General features: G+C 43.7%; 1 long non-coding RNA gene across 2 annotated transcripts in view; it reads right to left on the bottom strand.

The window, feature by feature from the left end:
- The window catches only part of LOC107211842, a 12,267-nt gene extending 5,501 nt beyond the window's left edge, over window positions 1-6,766 (bottom strand). The window contains exon 1 of one of the 2 annotated variants that reach the window (XR_004499553.1): window positions 6,689-6,766. This is a non-coding gene — a long non-coding RNA (uncharacterized LOC107211842). The remainder of the gene's footprint in view (window positions 1-6,688) is intronic. The other variant, XR_001524310.2, reaches the window with a different exon arrangement.
- Between the last annotated feature and the right edge of the window lie 7,123 nt (window positions 6,767-13,889).

Raw genomic sequence — 13,889 nt, 5'->3', positions numbered from 1 at the left:
AAAAAAAAAAATCCCTCTGAAAACTTAAACCATCTGATTTCACTTTCCGCTCCAATTGGTTGTGTAGCCAGGGCGCAGGTCTGGCCTCCTCCACCACACTAATACCCTATGTGTGCTGCCTCCACAGAGGAGGGGTTCTTTTAACAAGTTTATGCAACAACAGGATGGAGGCTCTGCCGGAGCCCTTCCCCCCGCAGCCCGACCTGATTCCCCGCATTCCTCCCGCGCCCTCCCCCTCCGACCCAACTGGAGACAAACTCTGGCATCTCCACACACATGCAAATGGTTTCCCTTGCACAAATACAGACTCCTGAAGGGGCCTTTGCTTCCGAATCCCCCCTCTCTCTTTTTTTTTTCTTTCCTCCAGTGCTTTTTTTTTTTTTTTTCGCTGTTACATTCCTCAGCCAGGCAGGGTTAAAAAAAAAAAAAAAAAAAAGTGGGGAAGGGAGGGTTTGGAATGTGTAACCTCCATCCCAGGCCCAAATCTGCAGGGAACCCCGTCCTCTCCCCTCACACCCCTGGGGCCTGCCTTCCACAGAGCTGGCGCTCAGCTAAGGGAGTTTGTGGGCTCCATTGCCTCAGCCAAAGCCAGGAGCCCTCAGAAGGTTGTCCCTCTCCGAATGGGATATGGTCCTTGTCATCACAAAGGCCTTTCCCTGTATCACACGCCTCAAATTCCCCCCACACCCAGGGGAGGTTTTAAAGCGTAGTGACCATATTATTTTTAAAGACATAACTTCATACAAGAAAATAACTATGCATCTATTCCCCCTGTGATTTCTCCACCTCCAAACAAGGCAGGCTCACATGTCTGAGAGGCCATCTTACAGCCCAGCATCAGGCCCAGCAAGGCTTTCACTAGCACTTATTTCCACTCGCTGATGGGCTCACACGAGCGCACACACACACAAGGGCCAGAACAAAGCGTTGCCCTGCTCAAGGGTGGCTTCCAGCTACTCGCTGGTCCACCCTCCTTCCCATCCTCCCTGGCCAGAGGCAGCAAAGGGCCCTTCATGCTCCCATTCTGGTCACTCTTGCACTCGTTTTGATGGCGAGGGGGGAAGACACTCCCTAGCAAATCCCTCAGAGATTTCACTCTTCCCTACCTCTTCATTAATCAAGAATTAGAGGGAAGACGAGGGGAAAGTGCCAAAGCTAAATAAGCCTCCCCATTCCTTAACACACACAAAAATGCCAACCGTGCTACAATGCAGAGATGGATGAAAAGAAAAGCTCTAGAGAAAGGGAGCCATTCCGGCTCGAGTTACCTCCACTGAGGCCTGGGAATGGCATGGTATGGGCCACCAGCACCATGCCTCTGGTTCAGGCATGGAGGCTTAGCCTTCTCCTCTGGGTGTGCAAGGGACACAGCCTTCAGCTCACCCCAGAAACAGAAGGGCTGAAAAGGTATCTTTTGTCTCCTCCATCAGTCATTGGAGAACTGGAGCGCATTATTGAGGATTCGGCTTCTCCTCAACTCTCTAAAATGGGACACGCTCCCCCCCTTAGGATGTGGTCCTCCATTTTCTGCCTCCCCATGGCTCATTCACCAGCACATCCTGGCTTGGGATGTGCTGTGCAATCTGAAAGCACTCGTTTACCTAGATTTGATTTCCAATATGACGGCTCTCCCCACCCCCACCCTTTGCTCCCAAGGTAACAGCTCAAGGCTTCAGGAAAAAAAAAGAGAGAGAGGAAGGTCCCATCCCCCAGCCCTCCAAACCCCTTTCTTAGCAGCTGCAAGCGAAAATACCACATCTGCCTCCAACTACACCGCGAGTGACAGTCACCAACATATTGTTATTTAAAGATCAATTCTGAATGCAGTGTTCCTGTTCTTAGGCCTACATCATCCTCACGTCTCTCAGCCTTGCTCCACGTTGCTATTGGGAAGCGCAGGGACAGATTGTCTTTCAAATCCTATTGATTATTATTTAGGTATCTTGTACTATTTTTTTTAAAATTAAAATGAAGGTATCAATATTCCTTTAATCTTAACAGTAATTTCTCTAAAAGTGAAATACAATGGAACTTGAAAAATACATCAATAGGAAGAAAAATTAAATTGTCTGTAAATACATGGCTATATATTAAAGTCACTGAATTCTATACACAACAGTAACATCTTTAGGTTCATAAACCCCTAATTTTTAGAGCAGAAGGAAGAAAATATTCAAAGCTGGTCGGCATATTTTTAAAGGTGGTGATTGCTCTGAAGGAGGACAAGAGGGCTTTAAAATGTGAATAGGCCAGCTTTTTATTTTGCAACTTGGACACACAAACCCAAGCTAGTGGCAGAAAGGGCAATCCATTTTGTACACTGAAGCAGTCAAAACGGGGAACAAAACCCAAGGAATTTCCATACAGACCACTCAACCCCAACACAAAATAAACAAACAAACACAAGGGTAGGGATTTTTTTTAAGCAATTTCTACATGATCTTGGCATTTCAATGCTCGTTTGAGCCTTTGTGGTGGAGGGAAGAAATCAGAGTAGGGGGCTGGTTCCCTACTAAAATGCATTAAATAACTACAGAATGCCATAATGTCAGGGGCTGGGTGTGCAACAGTAACTGATCATAAAGGATGTATTAGGACTGGAACCAAATGCTTTGACAATATTATTGCACTGCTTTATTTGTGCAGACAGTAGTGCAACATTGTCAGAGCCAGCGATACCAGCAGCCACTGTCACGTTCTGCACAGCTGTCCCTGCATCCTTTTGTAAGGGACTGTTACATTACAGTGTTAACCACAATAACGTTTTTATGTTTAGCCCAAATAAAACTCTGCATGACAAAGTTTATTTGCAATCGTAATTAGACAAGGTAAAAACAAAACAAAACAAACAAACAACAACAACAAAAAAAGAAAAACAACAAAAAGTTAGTTTAAAAAATGACAGAAAGAGAGGAAAAAAAGGGAGAGGGATAGAAAAAGACCACTGTTAGTATGGCTTGTTAAACAAACCATTCAAGTCTTTTGCTACATGCCCAGTATATCTAGGCACGGTACGTTATAAAGGTTTTATACAATAAAATATATTTCTACTGTAATGGAGAATAAACCAAGAAGGGACATAATTCAGTATCCCCAAATGTATGTGCTTCCATAAAACCCAAATTGGTCGGTCGATGAATCTGAACTACACAATTTAAATAAATCACAGAAAGTGCCAACCCTTTCCTGTGCCTTCAGAAGTTTTCTTAATTGTGCTGTGATTTTGTCATGGTTGACCAGTACAGATGAAAAAGCCTGGGGGGTGTGGTGTATATATAGAATGGTATAAATACATAGTGCTTTGATTTGCTGTGGAAAATGTTACAGAAATGATGAGACCTGTGTACAAAAATATCTAGTGCCTGTGCTTCAATCTCACACATCTGTGTGTGTGACCACTCAAAAATTACAGCATAAACACCACAGATTCTTAGAAACAAATCAACAGCATTAAATCCCTGTAAACATTGTTAGGGACCACCTTAAACATATAGGAGAAAGTTTCTCTGAGGGGAAAAACTATAAGGAAATCATTAAAAATTTCAATATAGATGTTATATGGAAGAGTGTAAAAATTAGTAACTAATCACTCACAAGCTATTGGTAAACAAAGCACCTCATGGGATGCCTTGAAAGCTCTCAGAAATGTTTGGAGCTTATGTCTGAAATAGCATGTTTAAATTATTCCAGCCCATTTCTATAGACAGACACATAAAAATGTATAACCCAGAATCTCTCTCCTTATTTAAAACCACTCCCACATGTATAAAACCTTATTTCACACACGTGCATAAATACACTGGAGGAGGCATCTATTTTAGGGTTGTTTGCCCACTCTGAAGAGGGTGGGCTGCTAAAGGGGGTCATGTTTCTGCCAGCCAATGCCCTTTTAATATTGCACTGCTCATCATAATTGCCAGTAGTACAACAGAAAAAGGGCTCTGGACAACAGTATACTTCAGAGACTTTCCAAAATAAATGATAAATCAGAAACTTCTCCAAGTGATGGCTTCTGTGCATGTTTTAGTCTAAAACAGATTTGTTAAATTCAAAAAAAAAGGAGTTTCTTCAACAACCACATTGAATTAATGTCATTCTTTAAAATTAGATTTTAATATTTCACAGCTGCTTCTTCAATTAATTTCAGCAAGAATTTAGATAAGCTTGCTTTAGGGACTTTTTCCCCCCTTATCAATAGTAAATGTACTGCATTAGAACATGTTAAAGCAAATACCAGAACTGGGATTGTCCTTGCTTGCATTTTAGCAGCCTAGTATTTTACAAAAGTAGGTGTAATGAACTAAAAGACACAATGGAGGATAAGTTAACATCCTTTCTCTTGCTTTCATTTGAATCAGCTTAAATATCAGTTAGAATAATTGGTATTTATTACATACATGCTTCTAGTTAAATTATTCACTTCTAATTGCTAAGGAAGTCTTGCTATTTTAGAGGCATCTAAACAAGCTTTCAAAACCACTGCCATCCAGCAGTGAGAGACCTTTAAAAATCACCTACTTGCATGAAAACATTACTATTGTAATTTTTCCTTTTTCAAAAAGAATATATGGGTAGTAAGGAGAAAACATCAGTTAATCATTACAAATCAGACATTCCAAATAATTTTAGCAATAAGTAACATTTAAAAGTCAACTTAATCTTTAGGCTCAAACTCTTTACCATTTGTTTCTCTAGACAATTTCAAACTTAAAGCTGGAAAATGTAACTATTTGTTAAATAAGAATCACTTGAGAAATTACAAAATTATTTTATTTCAAACAATGCCAAGAAATTCTATGCAAAGAAATCCAAACTTGAAAACAACTTTCCATGAACTGTATAGACAAGTAAGTATCATACCAAATGCTAAAATGACTTAAACTAATTCGGTTCTGGGGGAGTTTGGGTTGAGTGAGAAAATACACTACATGAATTCTAGTGGTCACTTTATCATAGTAGTATTAACGCAAAGCCAATTGATTTGGAAATGTCCCAACCCAATTAGAATCTTAAATTGTATCGTTCTTGTTTTCTCCCTTATTTTTAATTTTTTATCCTTTTTTTTTTTTCTTTTTTTTTTCTTTTTAACAATAATTTACCCCTAATTCAGAAACCTAGGCTGGTTTGGAGATTTATTTAAAAAAATAAATAAAAAATGAAAAGAGAGAGAGAAAGAAGGAAAGAAAAAGAAAAGAAAAAGAAAACTCAAAGAATTTGTGTTAAACCTTAGAAAGTTGTTTTTTTTTTTCATTCCAGAGCCTCAGGTCTGTATTTGAGGGTACGAGCTTTCCTTACACAACTCAAAGACCACACACTGGAGGGAAACGGAGCGGAATTGGGGCAAAGTGCAAGAATGCCAAAGAAACACTTTGGGCTGCGCACCCTGGTTTATTGCAAAAACTCTGGACTATTTAAGCAAAGCATTACTTTTACGAGATTTAAATATTAAGCCAATATAAATACTGGCTGGAGATAGCATGTGACTTATAGCCTCGCTCTTTGGGGGTTTAACAAAAAAAAAAAAAAAAAGGAAAAAAAAAAGGAAAAAAAAAGAGGGGGCTTCTAAAACAGGATCTTTCAGCAAAACAATTCTACGTGGTATCTAGAGAGACAGGAGTTCTGCTACGATTAAAAATGTGAATAGTATTCTGCAGGAGGAGCGCTGTGGCACAATGAGAGCGGGCAGCAGCCGCGAACCCTCCCGTGAAACAGCCCTCGCGCGAGCTGGGGGTGGGGAGGGAGCGCTCGGCTCCGGCGACAGGAATTTCATTCGTGGGATCCCACTCAGTTTCTCAGGAGTGTTTGCATAGGTGAAATGTTTGAGAGGAGGAAAGGGGTGAAAAAAAGATCACCACTATCTAGAGATTTCCAGCCCAGCCCGCCGGCACTCGTCTCTCTCCCGGCGCTGCTCGGCGCACGGGCGATGCGCTCCGTGCCGTCCCCGCTCCCCGCTCCGCTCCCGGCGGACACGGGCGCCCATTCCCCACTCTTGCCTCTCCCAAGTTTTATCCCCAGCCCCGCTGCCGCTCTCGGCGGCTCCGGCCGCCCGATGCTTTCAACACCTCTTATCGATCGCACGCCAGAACGCAAACCGACCAGCCAAACTTCACTCGGGGAATCGCCACACTTACAATGCGGGAGGAAAGGGCTCCCGCCCTGCTCGCTCCGCGGGAAAACCTCTCCGGGAAACGCACGGCCCCGCCGGGGAGCCTCCGCACGGGAGGTGGGAGAGGGGCGCCGCCGTCAAGCGGCTCCCCCTCCCCCGCCCGGCCCCGCGCTCCCCGCCGGGTCCCCCCGCCCCGCGCCCTCGCTGCCCCGGGCGGGGGGCGCCGCTCGGCCCCCGTCCCGCCGCCGCTCTCCGCGCGGGCCATTGTCAGCGCCGCGCCCCCCGGCACCCCACGCCCCCCCGGGCCCGCGCTCCCGCCATTTCCGCCCGGGCGGGCGGATGCGGCCGCGGGCGGCGGCAGGGCCGGCGGCCCCCGGGCCCCGCGCGGTACCTGGCAGCGGGAGGGACGACGGACGGGTCCCCGCGCCGCGGGGGGGAAAGTTGCCAAAAGAGGCGCAAAAGAGGCGGCGAGAGCGGCGCGGCTCCGCAGCCCCCCGCCCGCCTCCCGCCGCCGCCGCCCCGGGCGCGCCTCGGCGCGGGTCCCTGATCGATCCGAACGTGGGCAAATCCTCCGGTACCAACCTCATGGCCTCCCCGCTCCAGCCTCCATCTTTGACTAGTTGACATTCAGCTCCTGCCTGACCAACTCCTCATTAGCATACCTCCCCCGCCATTGGCCCGGCCCTGCGCTAGTCTTTGCCACCGCCTCCGCCATTGGCTCCCGGGGAGGATGTTTAAAAATATTACCCCGCCGCCCATTGGCGCCCCGGTGGCCACGTCACGGCACGCTCTTTATTTTAACAATGAATGCACAAACACATTCTTCCATTCACAAATTTTTTTTTTTTTTCCAGTAGTTTGCCCGCCTTTTCTCCAACTACATTTTCATTGATTTTTTGTTTCAACTGAGGGGGTCCCGGTTGTAAACAGATAAATCAAAGGCGAACAGAGGGGGGACCTGAGCAAATATTATTTTCTCTCTCTTTCTCTCTTTTGTTCGGCAGTGCTGGTGTTGGGGGAACAAAACTGATCCCCAGCCGTCCCGGATCGGAGAGGTGTGGTCTGGGGGGGTGGGGGCTACTCTGCCCAAGAGATTGCAACTATTTTGTGTCTATTTCAGTTTCAAAGCTGGACTTCTTTCCCGCAATTAGAAAAGCAACCTCTGCCCGGGCAAAACAAACCGCTAAATTAGTCAAATTTAGAATAGTAATTATTGCTGTGGGTGGGGAGCGTTTGCGGGGGGGCTCGGTGGGTGCGAGCCCACGGGGGAGGCTGCTCCGCTCCCTCCCGGAGCGCCCTGGCCGGCCGCGCTCCCCTCCCGCTCCTCCCGCAGCCGCGGGCTGAGCCAAGCAGGGCATTTAATTGTGACCGACTGAAACACACCAGGTCACTTCAGTGCACTTTCATGACAAGAGCCTTTCCTTTTGTACGTGCGATTGAGCTGAAATCAGGAGATATCAAAGTTTAAGGGCTAGGGAGGGAAGATCTCTAGCATTTCTCTTGCCCTGCAAATCGTAAAACACAGGAATCGTTGAAACACTAATCAAAAAAGACTGAGAGAGTCATTGACTGTGAGAGTCCCTCTCACAGGGAAAGGTCTTGGTGAGTCTCTTTTTGGAAAGTTTTCTGCCATATTGTTAACTAACAAATACACGACTGTGCAGTCGCTTCCTCTTCAAATACACAGTTCCTCAGTTCTTCAACAATTGATTTCAACAGATGTGTGTAAAATGGAAATGTTTCCATGCGTCAGTGAGAACAATTTATCAGCAAGCTTAGTGAGAAAGCACTAAACTTTCATACACTTTTGTGGGTGTGAAGGCTTTTTTAAAATTTCAACTGTATTTGCTGGCATTTTATTAAGTTACCTGTCTTTAAAAACAAAAAAACCCACAGTGTATTTCTTTCTAAATTGCTGTGTTATTTTAATTTTAAAATATCCTTTCTTTTCATTTTTCACTACCTTCATACCAAATCCAACCCAAAACCATAACTTATGTCCATGTGAACTAAAATTTTACATTATAAAAGAAAAAAGATATTAGCTATTTTTAAAAATAAACTAAACTTCCTTTGTATCTGTTCTTGGGCTTGGGAGTTGGTTTTGATTTGGATATTTTCTCCATATATGTATGCATGTATGTCTGTATCCCCCACGCACAAACATTGAACCCAAGTTGTAAATGCTGGATCTGGGTACTAATGGGTGGGGACTTGGAGCAGTGGATCTCTGGCAGTGTTTTTGGAGATGGGAGAGAAGGGCAGTGGGCTGTGAAATCACACATTCCTGTCCAATGGAGCTGAAATAATGGTATTGTTCTCTGGAAAAGAGGTTGCTTTTCTCTTCTCCATTCTTCCCCTGATCTGCAGGGACCTGATTGTGCAGTTAATCAGCAAAAAAGCGTTTGATGTAAGGCAGGGCGTGAATTCAAAAGGGCCAGGGGGGATTCAAGAGGGATTCTTCTGTCTGTTAGAAAATGTTTTTCTGATTTCAAAATGGTAGACATTTGAAAAGCTGCACTGGTCTCTCTTCAGAGACCCGGGTTTGTAGTAGGTACCAGCACTAATTATATCGCTTCCTTTGTGGGTTTGACACTTTACTGCTTGGGAAAGAAAAAAAAAGAAAAAAAGGAAAAAAAAGTAGGTATCTTACAGCAAAAAGAAAGATGTCCTTCCTGGAGCAAAGGTGAGCCACTATATCCCTGCAGTTAATTCCTTCAGCTCACTATCAATTGCCAGAGAGTCTCCTTATGCCTTGTCACAGGTTTAGCATTGCACGATTCAGAGTAAAATAAAGCCCGTGGGGAGCAGGTAAGAACTAAGTTGGTTTTGTAGCTCTTTTTGGTGACCTGTGTCCTTAGCATGACATCCACCTCCCCGAATCTTTAAACACTGAGCCTTTCCTGTCCCACACACTTCTCTGTAAATCTTTCCTTGCCAGCCTTGTCTTGAATGCCAAGAATATTTGAAGCCTGTTTCTTATTTCAGTGTGGTCATTTCCCAAAATCTTTAACAAAATGCTTTCTGCCGATTTCTGCTGTTGTATGTACACAACATGCTGCTATCTTTCCTATGCACAGCGTCTATACATATGTAAATATGCAAATTCATTGCTGTCCTTTACTTAATATATTATTATAGCTACACAGGAAATGACACATCCTAGAGAAAGGCAACTGCCTTGGATGTTTACGTGGAAAATGTGTAACTTTACAGCAAACTCCAAACGGCTTTGTCAGTCTAACTTTGAGCAAACTGCAAATAAAATTAATGAAAGGTCCCCATCGCCCACCCTGGGTCCCCAGCCCCAGGTCTGTCACTGTGCACCACAGCCCTTTCCACGGGCTCCTTCGTGCTCTGTGAAAGGAGGATTGCTCTGTTATAATGCTGGATTAATTGATTCAATTTTTGTGTTTCAGGGCTGGGGGACACTGGGGAATTCTTTGGATTTTTTTTTTGTTGTCTTTTTTTGCTGCAAATGTGCAGTTGTGCTCTCCCCTCCCTTTGGAAAGGAAGGCTGGGAAAAGACATTTGTTCTGCTGTTAGTTTGCTTTCAAGAAGGGCTCCTTGCAACTGTCCAATGCTGGAGAAGAATGGCGTTTTTATAATTTTTAAACATCAAGGAGGGGAGGGAGAAAAGCTGATTTTTTTTTTTTCTCCAGATCTTGGGGTGTTTTTGCAGTGTAACTCAATCTGATGTCACTGGGGGTGGAGTCTCCTCTGCGTTTGCTTAAACTGGAGCTGCCTCAGTTCAAGGCCTTGTGGCTGAAAGTTCTTAAATCTGTGGCATACAGGCACGACTATTCCTTAATGAGACCCCCGCTGTAATAACGCGTTTTTTATTTTAATCAGCTTCTTAATGCTATTAATTACGATTTCTTTCATAATACTCTCCCCATCTGCAAGGTTAATGCAGTCCCACACGAGCAGCAGAGTAACACGCTCCACCGTTACCGTCTGTGTGAAAACACATGTACAAACTCATATAGACCCCTCTTAATTAGCTCTTGAACATGCATATGCTTTGTGGGTGTGGGTGACAGGCAGAAACAAAGAGAAGAGGGCAAGGAAAATTTCACAGAAGTTTCCAAAGATATTTACAGAAGCAGTTATAAATTAACTTTAAACTTCATCCTTGTGGAAGATTGCTACATATAGGAAGGATAGATTTGGGGTTTGTGTTTTGTCTTTTATTCCTAGTTCTCTAGTTGCAAATATTGCTTCTGTGGATGAAACTATGAGGTTGGATTCAAAATTAATTGATAAAACTCTATGGGAGACAAGAACAAATAGATTCATATAATGTTCACAGGGCAGCATTGACTATTCATGTTTAAACTTAAACAGATTGGACTTTTGGTTTGCTTCCACTTCAAAAAATCAGTACCAATCCTTCAGAGGGGCTGGAAATCAAAGTCCCCTCTGAGATCAGCTAAAATTGTAATTCTTATTTAGCACAGCTACTTTGACTGTTCTGTTTTAACACTCTAACATGAAAAATTAAGTGCACTCTTTATTTAAGTACTGATTTGAATTATCCTAAAACTTGCTCTTTAAATATGGGAGATTTCACTATTCCCATATTTTTGCCCAAGTGGTTTAACAAAAAAAAAGTTTTCTTTGAATAGGCTTTCATTCAGACACATGAGAATAAAAGTTTAAAATCATTCTATATATGCATATTCCTCTCCAGATATATGTCTGCATATCACTGAAATTCAAATTGTTTCTTTATTTTCCCCCAGATTCTTATAGTTTTTCAACAAATGTAACTTGTTAAAGGCTTTTTTAAGTGAAAAAAACCAAAACAAACAAAACCAAAAGCACTATTCACAACAAAAAGGCACCCCCCAAAACATTTTAGTAATTTAAAAGCTGTCAGAAACGGTTTCTAAAAGTTTAAAATGCACCCAAACTCATTCCCGCCAACCACATCTTTATTTAGACTGAACAATCGTTTTAATGTGATAAAATTGCAATATTTTCTTCAGGGTATTTTCCTATCTGCAGGACAGAAAACAAGAAAGGTCAGAGAAATCTCATATCTTTCACTAAAAATAAATAATCTTAAGAATTTCCTAGCTAGCAGATGGCCAAAAATACCTTGCATGTTTCCATAAACATATCCAATCGATAGCTTCAAAAGTGATTGAATGTAACCGAAATGCAGCCAGCCCAAAGAGCTCGGCTCTCTCCTGATCAAACCTCTACAAAGCAGGCTCTTGTGCTCGACTTGACAGTGTCCGAGAGGGAGGGGAGCGGCAATGAGAAAACCAGTCACTAAATTTGAGTTATGAATGAGGGACTGGAAAGGAGGAAAAAAAAAAATAAAAAAAATGGGGGCGCAGCTAATGCAAAAATCAGTTTAATTCCATCGGGTTTACATTGATGTGCTTTTGCCCCCGGATCCCACCGCGGCTGCGGACCCGCAGTTAAACCCATCTCTAGCCCAAAGCCCGGCACACATCCCCGCTACAGGAAAGAGGGGCATTGTGCTCCTCGGCTCACATTTTCTTCTCCCCCCTCTTTACTCGTCCCCCATCTCTCCCCCCTCCCTCTTTTGTAAATCAGAATGAGGAGGTTTTATAGTGAGTCTAATTCTCACTCCCTCCATTTCCTTCCTTTCTGCATTTTTTATCCCCCTTCCACCCCGCCCCTCCTCTGCCTGCAGCCCTGGTATTGATTAACCACTTCGCTGCTACCCCTGGGCGCTGCCTCTCTGCGGCCGCTCCGAGCGGGCCGGGCCGGGCCGGGCCGGGCGAGCCGCGCTCGGGGCCGCGGGCAGGAGGCGGCCGGGGCTGCCCCGGGGCCGCTGCCCCAGCGCCCGGAGCCGGCCCCGCGCTCCCGCCGCTCCTGACCAGCCCTTTGAAGTCACTGGCACTTAATGGTATTTAATGAGGCTGCCGCAGCTCCGGCGGTGCCCGGACGGCTCCGGGAGCGGGGAAAAGTGGTCAAACCATACGCCAGCGAGCCGAAAGCGGGGGGGCTCAGCACAGAGATGCAGCCCCCGGGAGTACGGAACCGTGGAAGGAGGAGTGTGAAGGAGCGGGGGGGAAAAACCCCGAGCACCGAAATAGTTAATGGCCCCTGGATGCATTGATTAGTATTGATGGTTTTGGTAGTTTTAATGGATTTGTTGTTTGTGGGAGGTGGGGAGCTTTTCCCTTGCTTTGAATTCTAACCCCCTGGCTGGGAGCTTGCTCCTAATTGCATGCACAGCATTCCTTCGGAGTGGGTGGTATCACCTTTTACTGCTGCTCCCTTCCACAGGGAAGGCCTGTAAAAAATCCCTTTCATGTGCCCGAAAATCAATACCCAGGGCTCTGGATGGCTGCTGTAAAAACAAAACAAAATCCTGTCCCTCCCTCACACAAAAAACAATTTTATATATGTATATATATACACACACACATACATATATATACCTATATAGGGAGAGAAAGGGGAAAAAGAACTCCAGAAGAGCCACCCCTCCCTGCAGACACATGCAGGGGACAGTTGATTCCTTTTGCCAAACCAGGGAAGAGGCAGTGTCAGGCTGGTGTGCAAAGAGCCCCTATTTTTACAGCTGTTGGGGACACTTTCAGAGGGGGCTGCAGTTGGGAGCTGGAGGTTTCAGTGTGGTTCTGGTCAATAAAAATGGATATGGCTTGAAAATGTCTGCTCCAGTGGCAGGGAGGATGGAGGGTCAGAAGCAGTGCTTAAAAGGTTAAAAAGGACTCTGAGTGGGAAGTTGTAGGGTTATGGGTGGAGTTATCCACACTTTTTAAAACAGCACAACAGAGTAAACAAATTCATCTTTCAATTAATGTCAGGATGAAGGTAAGAGTGAAAGTGTGTTGTGCCTCACTGTGACCAGCACTGGCTTTTTGAAATAAAAAATTAAGACATTTTATTAGGCAACTATTAAGCTGAGTTTATTTTTCATTCTGTCCCCAAATCGTGTGAAAATGATAGCAGTCTAAGTTACAAGTGAACTTCACTTCTCTCTCTGCTGGATCTTAATTTCTTTAGCACTGAGGGGAGAGGGAACGATTGTTAAGCGTTTAAAAATCCATGCAAAATAAATCAATGTGTTTCTGCCATCTACATTTCAATTCAATAACATCGTTTTCATAGAGCTATTTCATTAGGATGGAATAACTCACCTGTAAGTAATTACAGCTGACTTGCTTTCTAGCAGAGACCAATACAAGTCCAGAAAGGGGATAAAGGTTAGCTCAAAGAAATACTGCAGAGGTTTGGCATGGGTATAAAAGCAAATAGTTATGTTCTCTCCTTAGAAAGCAAGTAATTTTGAGTCATCATTTAAAAGAAAATTCATAGCTGTGCCTTGAAGCTTCATTTTAATCTAGAATTTAAAACTAAAACCTAACTTGAAAGTGTTTCATCAGTAAAAGGTCTGCATCAAATAGAAAAAAAGCTCCAAATGAACAAACAACCCAAAGTTCCTATAATAATTGTTTGAGAAATCCACCTTTCTCAGATTTCACAGGGGCTCAAGCAGTCAAATAGTTTGTTTGGTATTTGTTGTTGTAATTCTTCTTCTTGTTGAAACTGTGTGTTGGCACTGAGTAACATTTGTTTGAAATTAGTTTATCAGTGTAACACTAACTTAAGAATGAGTTTAGTGGTTCAAAAGAGCACTACTTTGAATGAGATAATTTAAGTGGAGCTGTAGATGAAAAAAAAACCCATGAAAAGTATTTAAAATTATTTTTAAATCTAATACTCACTATCAGATCTAAAGAGCATGTTTTAATATACAGTTTACTGTAAAAAT

This window comes from Parus major, chromosome 15, assembly GCF_001522545.3.
Source record: "Parus major isolate Abel chromosome 15, Parus_major1.1, whole genome shotgun sequence".
Lineage (NCBI taxonomy): Eukaryota > Metazoa > Chordata > Aves > Passeriformes > Paridae > Parus > Parus major.
The sequence above is the reverse complement of the archived record's forward strand: the minus strand, read 5'-3'. Positions and strand labels throughout refer to the sequence as shown.